Source organism: Chrysemys picta, chromosome 16 (assembly GCF_011386835.1).
Source record: "Chrysemys picta bellii isolate R12L10 chromosome 16, ASM1138683v2, whole genome shotgun sequence".
NCBI lineage: Eukaryota > Metazoa > Chordata > Testudines > Emydidae > Chrysemys > Chrysemys picta.
In genome coordinates this window covers 6,328,413-6,340,780 of record NC_088806.1, presented here as the reverse complement: position 1 = coordinate 6,340,780, position 12,368 = coordinate 6,328,413, and the positions used below count along the sequence as shown (strand labels likewise).

The window sequence follows — 12,368 nt, the reverse complement described above, 5'->3', positions numbered from 1 at the left end:
ACGTGCGGGGAAGGGGTTACCAGTCAGGAAGACCTGCTTTATCCACACAAGTTACTGGACACAACAGAGAGCCAGTGGGAGCAGGTCAGACTCGCTGATAAAAGGATCCCTTCTGGCCTTAATTATGGCAGCAGCTCTGGGCTCCTGGACACCCGGGGAGCAGAGATGGGGGGGCACTGTGCAGTCAGTTACCTGCCCAGCCCCAAGGTCTCAGTCACCTGGAGTCTCAGCCAGGGCCGGCTCTAGGTTTTTTGCCACCCCAAGCAAAAAAAAAATTTGGCTGCCCTCCACCCCAGCCCTGGGCTCTTCCCCCCATGCCCTCCCCCACCTGCACCCCCTGACACCCCAGCCCTGGGCTCTCTCTTCCCCCTCCACCTGCACCCCCTGCTGCCCCAGCCCTGAGCTCCCCCCAAAACATGACCTCCTTGTTCATCACAGCAATCCCTGTTTCTCCTATTTTTATTTCACTTTAGTATAAATTTCGCCCCTGCAACCCCATCTTTAGTGCTCCAAATGCACATGGAAGGCATAGGGACTAACCCTCAAACCTTGTACCCAGAAAGGGATGGGGATCTAGTAAAGAGGTTCAGGCAGAGGAGTGGGTGTGGGGGTGCTTGGGGGCTCTACACTGGCAGAGAAGCGGGGTGTGATGTACTCGTGGAGGAGGGGACGGGATATCAGGAGGGTTGCGGGAGAAGAAGTGCGGGGAAGCGGGGAGGTGTGGGAGGAGAGGGTTGGGGGAGGGTGTGACGGGTTGAATCACAGAAACCCCCTTGGGAGCTGCCACCAGATGTGCAAAGACTACCCCTGCTTCTGTTTTCCCTGCCAGCTCAGGACTCCAGCACCCTGTCTTGCTGAGCCAGACACTCCCGTTTGGCTCCAGACACAGATCCAGGGTCTGAATCACTTGTCCCAGAGCTGCAAGTTTACCCGAAAACAGCTCACAGTAGTGCGCTTGTCTTTAGCACTCAGATGCCCAACTCCCAATGGGGTCTAAACCCAAATAAATCCGTTTTGCCCTGCATAAAGCTTATGCAAGGCAAACTCATAAATCGTTCGCCCTCTATAACACTGATAGAGAGATATGCACAGTTGTTTGCTCCCCCAGGTATTAATGCATACTCTGAGTAAATTACTAAATAAAAAGTGATTTTATTAAATACAGACAGTAGGATTTAAGTGGTTCAAAGTAGTAACAGACAGAACAAAGTAAGTCACCAAGCAAAATAAAATAAAATGCGCAGATCTATGCCTAATCAAACTGAATACAGATAATTTCCTCACCAGTTCCAGCGTGCTCCCTTTTACAGGCTAAGCTCCTTTTAGCCTGGGTCCAGCAATCACTCACACCCCCTGTAGTTACTGTCCTTTGTTTCAGTCTCCTTCAAGTATCCTGGGGGCGGGGGGTGGAGAGGCTCCTTCTTTAGCCAGCTGAAGACAAAATGGAGGGGTCTCCCACAGGTTTAAGTAGACTCTCTCTTGTGGGTGGAGACCTCCCTCCTCTGCAAAGCCCAGCTCCAAGATGGAGTTTTGGAGTCACCTGGGCAAGTCACATGCCCCTGCATGACTCAGTCTTTGCATTGTCCACATGGCATCTTGCATGTCTCCAGGAAGACTTCTCATGTGGATTGGAGCATTCCAAGATGCATTGTTCCCTAAGTGTCTCCTGATCAGGTACTTAACCTGGCAAATTCCTTCCTAAAGAAGCTGACCAAATGCCTCACAAAGCTTACTTAGAAATCAGGCAAGCATACAGCCCATATTCTTAAGCTCGAGTAGAAAATGATATATACGTACAAATAGGATGAATCGATATAGTAGACCACAACCCTTACGGAGATATGTTACATGGCACAGGCAGCATAAAACATATTCCAGTTATGTCATACATACATTTATAAGCACCCCCTCCCCATAAAGCCTTATGGGGTACACTGTCACACCCTCCCCCTGAACTTACTGCCAGAGACTTGGACACTGTCCATGGCGGAGGCAGTACCTGTAAAATTTCTGTTTGTTTCTGGTCACACTTCTTTTCAGTACCTTGAAACCATATGGTGTCACTCCTGGGGGTTCTAGCCCGTTTTGGGGTCCCTGGTCCCCAGGTGCTTGCAAACAGGTAGGGATGTAGTATTGCTAACAGAATGCAGGCAGCAATACTCATTAACGTGGAGGTATCTTGGCATTTAGCCACCAATGCCATGAGGCGGTGTGCCTCAGTTTCCCCTTCTACACAGCAGCATAGGCCTGTTATGCTTTTGCTGCTTTTTACAGGTATGGGCTGTAAAGTAACACGCTGGTGGGGCTGTCCTGTCACCGTCCCCAGCATGTATAACAGCTTATTCCACAAATCAAATATGTTCCACATCTTTAAAGGGTTTACCACTAGTGTGAATTCTTTTGTTTTATCCCATAGGTGAATTAGCAAAAGACACAAGGTTAACAGCAAATCTACAGTGGACAGGCTTCGTTCACTCAATTTGACTTGTTTAGCACCCATTGCATTTTCCCAGTTCTCTGTGCCCTCTGGTAGACCCTCTGATGCAGATTCCTCTGCCTCTTTGGGGAAGACTTCTAGTTCGGGCATGTGCTTGGGTCTTTGGCCAGGAAAGGGTGTACTACAACCATACTTGTCCTCGGCCCCTCCCTCTGGAGTTTCTCTGGGCTGGGCCCCACTCCCTTGTGAAGTTCCTCCCATGAAGAGATTTCCCCTCCCCTGTCTTGGAGAGAGAGTTTTATCTCTTGCAAGTGTAGCAAGAACAGCAGCTTTCCCTGGGGTGCTCTGGACCCCTTTGGGCACCCCACTTTCTGTTTCCAATGGGTCAGCTGGATAGACCCCCTCATCCTGGAGACCTGACACCCAGGTTTCCCTTAAAACCTGATCCACAGGAGAGGGGGCTGGCATTTCGAATGCAGACTTTTCACCCTCCTCCTGGGAAAGCCCCTCCCCACAAAAGGTGGGTGGACTCTCTGGCCCCCCCTGACCTTCCATCTGGGCTTCCCTCTTTGATCTCCCCTCTGGGTCCGACACTCTTGTGTCCCCTGAAAGGGAAGGTGATCCTGCCCCAGCTGTGGACTCACAGCTACCAGCTACGACAGACCTCTCGCTGGCCAGCAAAATCCCTCCCCTTCCACTCGGGTTGGGCTGGCACTCAGCTATAGAGTCCTTGGGGCCTGTTCCCACCACAGCGGTCCCCAGGACCCCAACTTCCACCTTTGGGACACACGCCTCTGTGCACCCCAGGGCAGGCCCAGCCCCCTGCTGACCTGCAACTTCCTGGCAGTCAGCAGCTGTGGTGGCCTCCTTGCTACAAGGTGGTACATCCCCCTCCCCAGGGGAGATGATTACGGGACAGGAGCTGGCTTCATCCAGCTCCTCCCTCTGGAACTTCCCTTGAGCCCCAGGGCTACAGGAACTGGCCACAACCAGCCCTGCCCCCGAAGCTGCATCCTTTACTGCTGCAGAGGAACCTAAGAGACATTCTCCTATTCCCCCAGCAGTCCGTGTGACTTCACCCCCCCCCTCTGGGGCTTTTAGCACAAGATTCCTTCTCACTGCTAACCAACCCTGGGACCGATTCTGCCACACTAAAGAAATCATTCCCCAGTAGAAATGGTGCAAAATTGTTTGCCACCGTTGCAACAGTCAGCTTAGCCTGCAAATCCCGAGTTTGCATGTGTACTTTAGCTAAAGGTGCAAGGACTTTGTAACCCCCTACCAGCTCTAATTCTGCCATTTTACCTGGCAACAGATCCTTCTCCTGGATTAGGTCCCTCCTGACCACAGAAATCTCAGCACCCGTGTCCCTTAATCCAAGAAGCATCTGACCATTCAATTTAACAGCATGCATATGCTCATTGCTTGGTTGTGTGGAAGCAAGCTTTACAAACCCTGTGTGGAAAGAGGCCACAGCCTGGCTCTGAGAAGCCGCAGCTTCACTCAGTAAGGGACACTTATTCCTCAGGTGCTCAGTGGACTTACAATGATAGCACCTCTTGGGCTCCTCTGCTCGCACAGGAAATTTGGGTCGAGTACCAGGGGAATGGGGAGGTGACCGCCCAGCCTCTTTTTTCCCAGACCCCGGGGTAAAACGGTGATTCTGCTTTCCCCCAACCTTATACCCTTCTGCCAGTGGTTTGTGTTTGATTGCAGCTTGGGCTTGTTCATAAGAGTCAGCATACTCAGCTAATTCACCCACTGCATTTACCTTTTTGTCCCACAAATACTGTTTTACCTTTTCACTGCACATATTCAGGAAATGTTCCTGAGTAACTAGATCACACATCCCTTCAAAGCTGGTAATGCCTCTCCCCCGCACCCATTTATCTACCAAATCTCTCATTTCATTGGCATAAGCCACATTACTTAATCCAGATCCCCTCTTAAGGCTCCTGAATTTAACCCTGTAGGTTTCAGGTGTAACCTGAAACTGTTTCAAAACCAGTTCCTTAAATTTACCATAGTTTGAAGCATCATCAATAGGCATCTTATTGAATATGTCCAGAGCTCTGCCAGTCAATTTTGCTATCAATGTGGTCATCTTCTGATCTTCAGGGATGGCATGGAGGGTGCACAGTCTCTCAAAGGTGATGAAATATTCGGCAATATCGCTGGACTCATCATACTGTGGACATAGCCGCTCCCATTTATGGATTTTTGGGGAAGTGGAGCCAGCAGGGGGAGGGTTTCGTCTCTTTGACTCCATAACAGCCAGTTCATGCTTCCGGGCCTCCCTCTGGGCCTCCATAGCCCTCTCGTGGGCAGCTGCCTCTGCCTCCGCTCTCGCTGCCGCCCTCGCTGCCTCTCTCGCTGCCTCTGCCTCCATGGCACTAATTTCTAATTGTCTTAGTTCCAGCCGTCTCTTATGTTCACTTTCTCTCTCTTTTGCTTCCAACCTGGCCAGCTTTAGTTTAATAGCAGCGTCACTGGTACTCATTGTCCTGCTTTCTCGTGCTGGGCTACAACCACTCTGCAGTTCACAGGAACTGAGATCACTAGTACTCATTGTCCTGCTTTCTTGTGCTGGGCCACAACCCCTCTGCAGTTCACTGAAACTGAGATGCACTCAGCTCAGGGGATTCTTAGTTAACAGAGAGCTTCCTTTTCTGTCCCTACTTCCCTTGCCCGAAATAAGCAAACAGAAAATAACAAACCAGTAACCACTTTGTCTGTTCTCCAGCCACCACACTTAAAACTCACTTAAAATCACTACCAGTATCTCAAAGCAATCAGCTGTGCACAGATCCTGCTCGACTACGCCACTGTGACGGGTTGAATCACAGAAACCCCCTTGGGAGCTGCCACCAGATGTGCAAAGACTACCCCTGCTTCTGTTTTCCCTGCCAGCTCAGGACTCCAGCACCCTGTCTTGCTGAGCCAGACACTCCCGTTTGGCTCCAGACACAGATCCAGGGTCTGAATCACTTGTCCCAGAGCTGCAAGTTTACCCGAAAACAGCTCACAGTAGTGCGCTTGTCTTTAGCACTCAGATGCCCAACTCCCAATGGGGTCTAAACCCAAATAAATCCGTTTTGCCCTGCATAAAGCTTATGCAAGGCAAACTCATAAATCGTTCGCCCTCTATAACACTGATAGAGAGATATGCACAGTTGTTTGCTCCCCCAGGTATTAATGCATACTCTGAGTAAATTACTAAATAAAAAGTGATTTTATTAAATACAGACAGTAGGATTTAAGTGGTTCAAAGTAGTAACAGACAGAACAAAGTAAGTCACCAAGCAAAATAAAATAAAATGCGCAGATCTATGCCTAATCAAACTGAATACAGATAATTTCCTCACCAGTTCCAGCGTGCTCCCTTTTACAGGCTAAGCTCCTTTTAGCCTGGGTCCAGCAATCACTCACACCCCCTGTAGTTACTGTCCTTTGTTTCAGTCTCCTTCAAGTATCCTGGGGGCGGGGGGTGGAGAGGCTCCTTCTTTAGCCAGCTGAAGACAAAATGGAGGGGTCTCCCACAGGTTTAAGTAGACTCTCTCTTGTGGGTGGAGACCTCCCTCCTCTGCAAAGCCCAGCTCCAAGATGGAGTTTTGGAGTCACCTGGGCAAGTCACATGCCCCTGCATGACTCAGTCTTTGCATTGTCCACATGGCATCTTGCATGTCTCCAGGAAGACTTCTCATGTGGATTGGAGCATTCCAAGATGCATTGTTCCCTAAGTGTCTCCTGATCAGGTACTTAACCTGGCAAATTCCTTCCTAAAGAAGCTGACCAAATGCCTCACAAAGCTTACTTAGAAATCAGGCAAGCATACAGCCCATATTCTTAAGCTCGAGTAGAAAATGATATATACGTACAAATAGGATGAATCGATATAGTAGACCACAACCCTTACGGAGATATGTTACATGGCACAGGCAGCATAAAACATATTCCAGTTATGTCATACATACATTTATAAGCACCCCCTCCCCATAAAGCCTTATGGGGTACACTGTCACAGAGGGTACAAGGGAAGAGGTGTGGGTGAAGGGAGAATACAAGGGGAAAGGGGTGTGATGAAGGAGCGATGGGGGAGGTACAAGTGGAGGGGCTGCGAGCGGGATGGGGGGTACAAGGGCTGAGAGGGGCAGGCGCTGACAGCTGCTTCCCCAGCCCCGTGCAGGCAGAGCCGAGAGGACAGACACTGACCCCCAGGTTCCCGAGCTGCAGGGGTCCCCCGGCAGGGCAGTATCCCCCGCTGCCCCGCTCAGAGCCAGGCTCTGCCTCTCCCTGCCCAGGGCAGGCAGCACGGGGCTGAGGCGGGGGAGGTGCATGGTTGGCTGGGTCCGGGGGCAGGAGGGGATGGCAGCAGCTCCCTGGCAGCTTGGGCTGCCCAGCCCCTTGCCCTGTCAGCGTGCGAGCCGGGATCCGCGCCCCCTGCCCAGCCCGGTGGCGCCCTGCACAGCCCACTTGGTCGGGAAATGCTGCGCAGCCCTGGGGAGACTCAGAGCAGAAACGGCAGCAGGACCCCTACCCTCTCCCTGCATCCCGGGCCCCACTTCCCTCCCTCCCACCCCGGCTCCTCACACCCAGGCTGGGCTGCAGTTCAGGCTGCCCGGCCGCTGGAGAGCCAAAGCATCATCCCCCGGAGCTGAGCCCCTCTCGCCGCCGTAGCCGGGCTCAGCTCCAGGGGATGACGCTCTGGCTCTCCAGCGGCCAGTGTAGCCCCACAAAGTGCTCCCCTCCCCTTTTGCTACTGGGAGCGGTTTCTGCCACGCAGCGTAGCAGTTTGGTAAACTGTTTGTTAAATTGCTACCGCCTGTCCATGGGGTTGCGAATCAGGAGGGGATGGGGTATGTGGTCAAAAAAGATCCCGATCTGCTTCCTGACTGGAGTGGCCGCTTTCATTGCATTGTCCATGGGGTTGCGAATCAGGAGGGGATGGGGTATGTGGTCAAAAACGATCCCGATCTGCTTCCTGACCGGAGTGGCCATTCATTGCATTCGTGAAAGGGGAGGTAGTGTTGTGGCCCCTTTTCATTTTTTCCACTGGCTTCTCCTTGCTTAGTTCCAAGAACTGGGCTGCTCATGCACCTGTCACTGGTCCAGGGATGGTTGCAAAACGGGAGGGATGGGGTTGTGGTGGAAAACACTCCCGGTCTGCTTCCTCCTGGCTAATGTGCCAAATTGATCTATTGCATGATTGAGGCATACTGTTTCACTTTTTTGTGTGTGAATCCGTGAAAAGGGAGGTAAGGTTTGGGGGAACGGCGCATGCCCCCAAGCCCAAGGTGAGACCACAGTGGCCCCTTTTCATTTTTTCCACTGGCTTCTCCTTGCTTAGTTCCAATGACTGGGCTGCTCATGCACCTGTCACTGGTCCAGGGATGGTTGCGAAACTGGAGGAATGGGGTTGTGGTGGAAAACATTCCAGGTCTGCTTCCTCTGGGGGGATGGTTGCAAAACGGGAGGGATGGGGTTGTGGTGGAAAACACTCCCGGTCTGCTTCCTCTGGGGGATGGTTGCGAAACGGGAGGGATGGGGTTGTGGTGGAAAACACTCCCGGTCTGCTTCCTCTGGGGGATGGTTGCAAAACGGGAGGGATGGGGTTGTGGTGGAAAACACTCACGGTCTGCTTCCTGTGGGGGGATGGTTGCAAAACGGGAGGGATGGGGTTGTGGTGGAAAACACTCCCGGTCTGCTTCCTGTGGGGGGATGGTTGCAAAACGGGAGGGATGGGGTTGTGGTGGAAAACACTCCCGGTCTGCTTCCTGTGGGGGGATGGTTGCAAAACGGGAGCGGGAGCACTTTGTGGGGCTACACCGGGCAGCCTGAACTGCAGTCCAGCCTGTGTGACTCAGGCTGCCCTGAGTGCCATCTAGCGACTGCAGCCAGAACTGCAGCGACAGTTCCAGCGCAGCCTGAAAGCCTCAGCTGACAGGGAACAGCTTGGTTTAGGGCCGGCTCCCGGCTTTTTGTGCCCCAAGAAAAAAAATGGGGGGGCTGGAGTGCTGCCCCTTGGAAAGTGCTGCCCCAAGCACATGCTTGGAGCGCTGGTGCCTAGAGCCGGCTCTGGCTGCAGCTCTCGCCAGAGCTGTCTGCGGCGGCTCAGACTCGCCCTCCAGGACAGCCCCAGGCTCTGCTGAGCCAGGCCCCCCACAGGATGAAGAGAGAGCGGGGGGAGGGAGCGCTGGGGGCGGGCAGGGAAGTGACTCTGACAAGCAGCCCCTCCTCAGCCCATCTCTGCTCCCTTGCATCTTTGGCTCCCAGCGCTGCTGGCTTCACTGACACCGCCGGCTCTGGCTCCCCTCAGGAGGGGCCAATCCAGCTCCAGGAGTTCCCCCCCCCCCGGGAACAGGACAGAGATCAAGCCAGAGGGGGAAGGGGGCTAACCAGGAGTTCTCAGACTGGGGGTTACTGTCTCCAGTTATGTGGGGGTCACAAGCGCACCCAGGTCTGCAGGCAGCAGCAGCGCAGAAGTGAGGGTGGCAATGGGGCACAATGTCTGCTGTGAAAAGTGATATTGACAAATGTCTTTGCACCCCCAGAATTAAACAGTAACTATTAAAAAAAACCTTTTCTGCTTATAACAATAATTCAATTAAAGTGTGTTTTAGGCTTAATTTAAAAGTGGTGAGAAAAGGTAAATTCATTTTAAAGAATAGATTAAAGAATAAATTAAGCATTTCAAATCAGGTTAAATAGAAGAAATGTGTTTTGAATTGATAAGGGGGGTTACACTCAGAAGCTTGCTTTGTGCAAGAGGTCACTGTCACAGACTCACAGGTCATGCCCACTCTTGGCGCCATGCAGTCCGTGGGGGAACCCCCTTGAGTGAGACAGCCCTTCTCAAGGGTCTACTCTCTCAGAGGGTTAAGCCCCTCCACCTCCTGAAGCCACACATCTCTGAGCCTTAGCACACCTGTTTCTCGCCCTGGGCCCCCTCAGAAAGTCCACTTGCTCTGGACCCCAGAGCCTCCTCTCCCAAAGGGAATAATACTACCCTGTTCTCCAGACTGCACTGACACTCAACCAGCATAAAACCGAAGGGTTTATCGAGTGTTTGAACACAGCATAGGAAACTCTCTGGGCCCTCAAGCCTGGCCTCCCTCAGCACAGCATATCCAAGTCTCCTGTGCATCCAGGTGGGCTCTGCCTGCTCTCCCTCTCCAGGCCAGAGCTCCCCCTGCTTCCCAGCTGGGCATCTGATATCACCAGCCCCAAGTCCTGCCTCTGTCCATTGTCTTCTCTCCAGGTAAACAGGGTTGTCTGGGCCTCCTCTCTTCTGTCCTGTGGCCCCCTCTGGCTGGAACCAGCTGGTTAGGTCACCGGGGTCCTTTCTTTGCAGTCCATTCTCCTCCCACTGACTAGAACTGGCTGCAACTCCTGAGCTGGGCCTCTGGGTCACCAGGTCGCCAGGTCACCAGTCGCCGGGGTATCCATTCTCCAGGCCATTGGCTGGGGTCCCAAGTTCCCTTGCTGGTCCTCTGTAACAACAAACTCCCTCTCCCATCACCTTGTTAAACCAGTAACACTCAGGGAAACTGAGTCCTAACTCCCTGCATGCAAACCACTGGAAAAAAACAAGAAAATCCCCCACTTCATCACATCCAGGAAATACCACACTGCTCTTCCAGGAAAAAAGACCCTGCCGCAGAAGAAACCATGTGACTGGAATCATAGCTAAGGCTACGATTTAATCACGGGTATTTTTAGTAAAAGTCATGGACAGCTCATGGGCAAGAAACAAAAAATCATGGCCCCCAACCTATACCATAAATACCCCTGATTGAATCTTGGGGAGTTGGGAGCTCAGGGGGCCCACAGCACCACCACTTGGTGGGGAGGGGGAAAGCCCCAAAGAGCCCACTGTGCCACTGGGGAGAGGGAAGCCCTAGGGACCCACTGCCACTCTGGCCACTGCTGGGGGGGGAACCCTGTGGGGCATGTGGGGTAGGGCTCTGCTGGGGGGTTATTCCTTCCTTTAATAGCTGTGGAAGGGTAAACAGTGAGATAATTTGCTCCTCTTTTCTATGCGGAACAAATAAAGGCAGGCTGAATTATTTCCAGGGCTGTAAGTAATAAAACACAATTGAGCAGAGAATGGTTTTGATCCATCTGCCTCTGGGTTATGGATCCAGCATGCTTCTGCTGCACGGTGTGATACTTGCAGGATCTATTCATAGGGCAGCCGAGTTCGGCTGAGTAGGTTTTACTGCTGAGCAGTTTCTGCACCAAAAATAAAATAAAATAAAATACAAATTCTGTGCACAATATTTTAAAATTCTGCAAATTTTATTTGTCAATAAATAAATGTGGAGGCTCCAGTATGGCAGTGGGGAGCACAGGCTACTGGATGCATGGAGATGGAAGATCACCCTGCAGCCACCTCCCCCAGAACATGAACTCAATGGTGACATGCCTGTGCTGTTGGGGAGGGGTGCATGACCACTCTTGTGGCTTCCCATTGCTTCCCAATAAGAAAGTTATTTTTATGCAGTGAAACAAATAACTCTGTGGGGGACATGAATTCTGTGCTTGTGCAGTAGTGCAGAATTTCCAGAGGATAAGATTTGAATCTTTCAGATGGCTTGTTTTAGTTGCGGAGTATTAATGAGGCTGCCTCTGCTCAGGAGCTGTACTGCTCCTCCAGGAAAAAAAAAGACCCTGCTGCAGAAGAAACTATGTGATTGGAGTCATAACACATCTCTTGCCTTACAGGAGTGGACTCTGTGGGATAAGGCTCTGCTGGGGCTTTATTCCTTCCTTTAATGACTGTGAAAGGGTAAACGGAGAGAATTTGTTCTTCTTTTCTATGCGAAACAAATGAAGTCAGGCTGAATTGTTTCCAGGGTTGTAATAAAAATCAGGCTAGCAGAAGATGGTTTTGATCCATCGACCACTGGGTTATGGGCCCAGCACGCTTCCGCTGTGCCACTCTGCTGGGGGGAGCTTCCTAGAGGATGTATTCATAGCGCAGCTCACAAGCTATGCACTGGAGAGTTGTGCCCATGGGATTTAGATGCTTTAGAGGAAGGTGATTCTACATGTGTTGTGTCACATCTTCAAAGCTGACCTGAAATGTAGTCTCTGCATTCTCAGCCGGGGTCTCCTTAGTCTAATGATTCAGCAAAACCAGCCCCTTCCCCTGCTTTTCTCCTGCTAAGATCCAGCCAGTCTCCTGCCGCCCCGCCCCCCTCTAGGCTGAGGAGGGTTCCCCGATTCCCCGAGTGTCACAAACCCCCTATGAGGTGGCTCGGTGGGGCAGGGCCAGGCCCGGGGAAGAGCCGCTCCTTCCTGCCCTCCCCCCAACCTGGCAGCCCGCCCTTTGGTGTCGGCAGCGGGGCCTTGGCCGGGGCCAGGAGCGCAGCGCAGAGGCTGCTCCAGCCCTGCAGCCCGCGGGGCAGCGCAGAGTGGACAGGGCCCGGGGGGGCGGAGACACGTATGGGGCGGACACGCTCCTGCTGGGAAGGGCCGGGCCCGGCTGCCTGGTTCGCCCCCTGCCCGGGTGGGTCCCCGAACTCCCTGCGGCCGGAGAGGGGCTGCGGGGGGGCGAGTGTCCCGGGCAGGGCGGAGCGGAGCAGCCCCTGCTGCGGGGCCGGGGCAACGAAGCCCAGGAGCTGCTGGGCTGGGAGCTGCAGGAGGGGCCCGGAGCGTAGCGCGGCTGCAGATCTCTGAGCCCAGGCTGGGCCCGGGAGCAAGGGGATCTGGGGTGTCAGAACCGGGCTTTGGGGTGGGAGGAGCGGCTGGTGCTGGGGACTGTGGGGCTGCTGGGAGCTGGGAGTTTTGGGTGTGCTGTGGGGGTCAGGGCCAGGGCTGCCCAGAGGGGGCGCAAGTGGGGCAATTTGCCTCAGGCCCCGTGGGGCCCCCATGACAATATAGTATTATATAGTATTGCAACTTTTTTTATGGAAGGGGCCCCCGAAAT

The 12,368-nt window shown here is 53.0% G+C and overlaps 2 protein-coding genes across 4 annotated transcripts in view; both read left to right on the top strand.

Annotated features, from left to right (window-relative positions):
* The window catches only part of LOC101944793 (zinc finger protein 3-like), a 439,596-nt gene that overhangs the window by 215,753 nt on the left and 211,475 nt on the right, over positions 1–12,368 (top strand). The gene's annotated exons all lie outside the window — the stretch shown is intronic.
* LOC101944083 (zinc finger protein OZF-like) overlaps positions 1–12,368 on the top strand; it is a 101,723-nt gene that overhangs the window by 72,157 nt on the left and 17,198 nt on the right. The gene's annotated exons all lie outside the window — the stretch shown is intronic.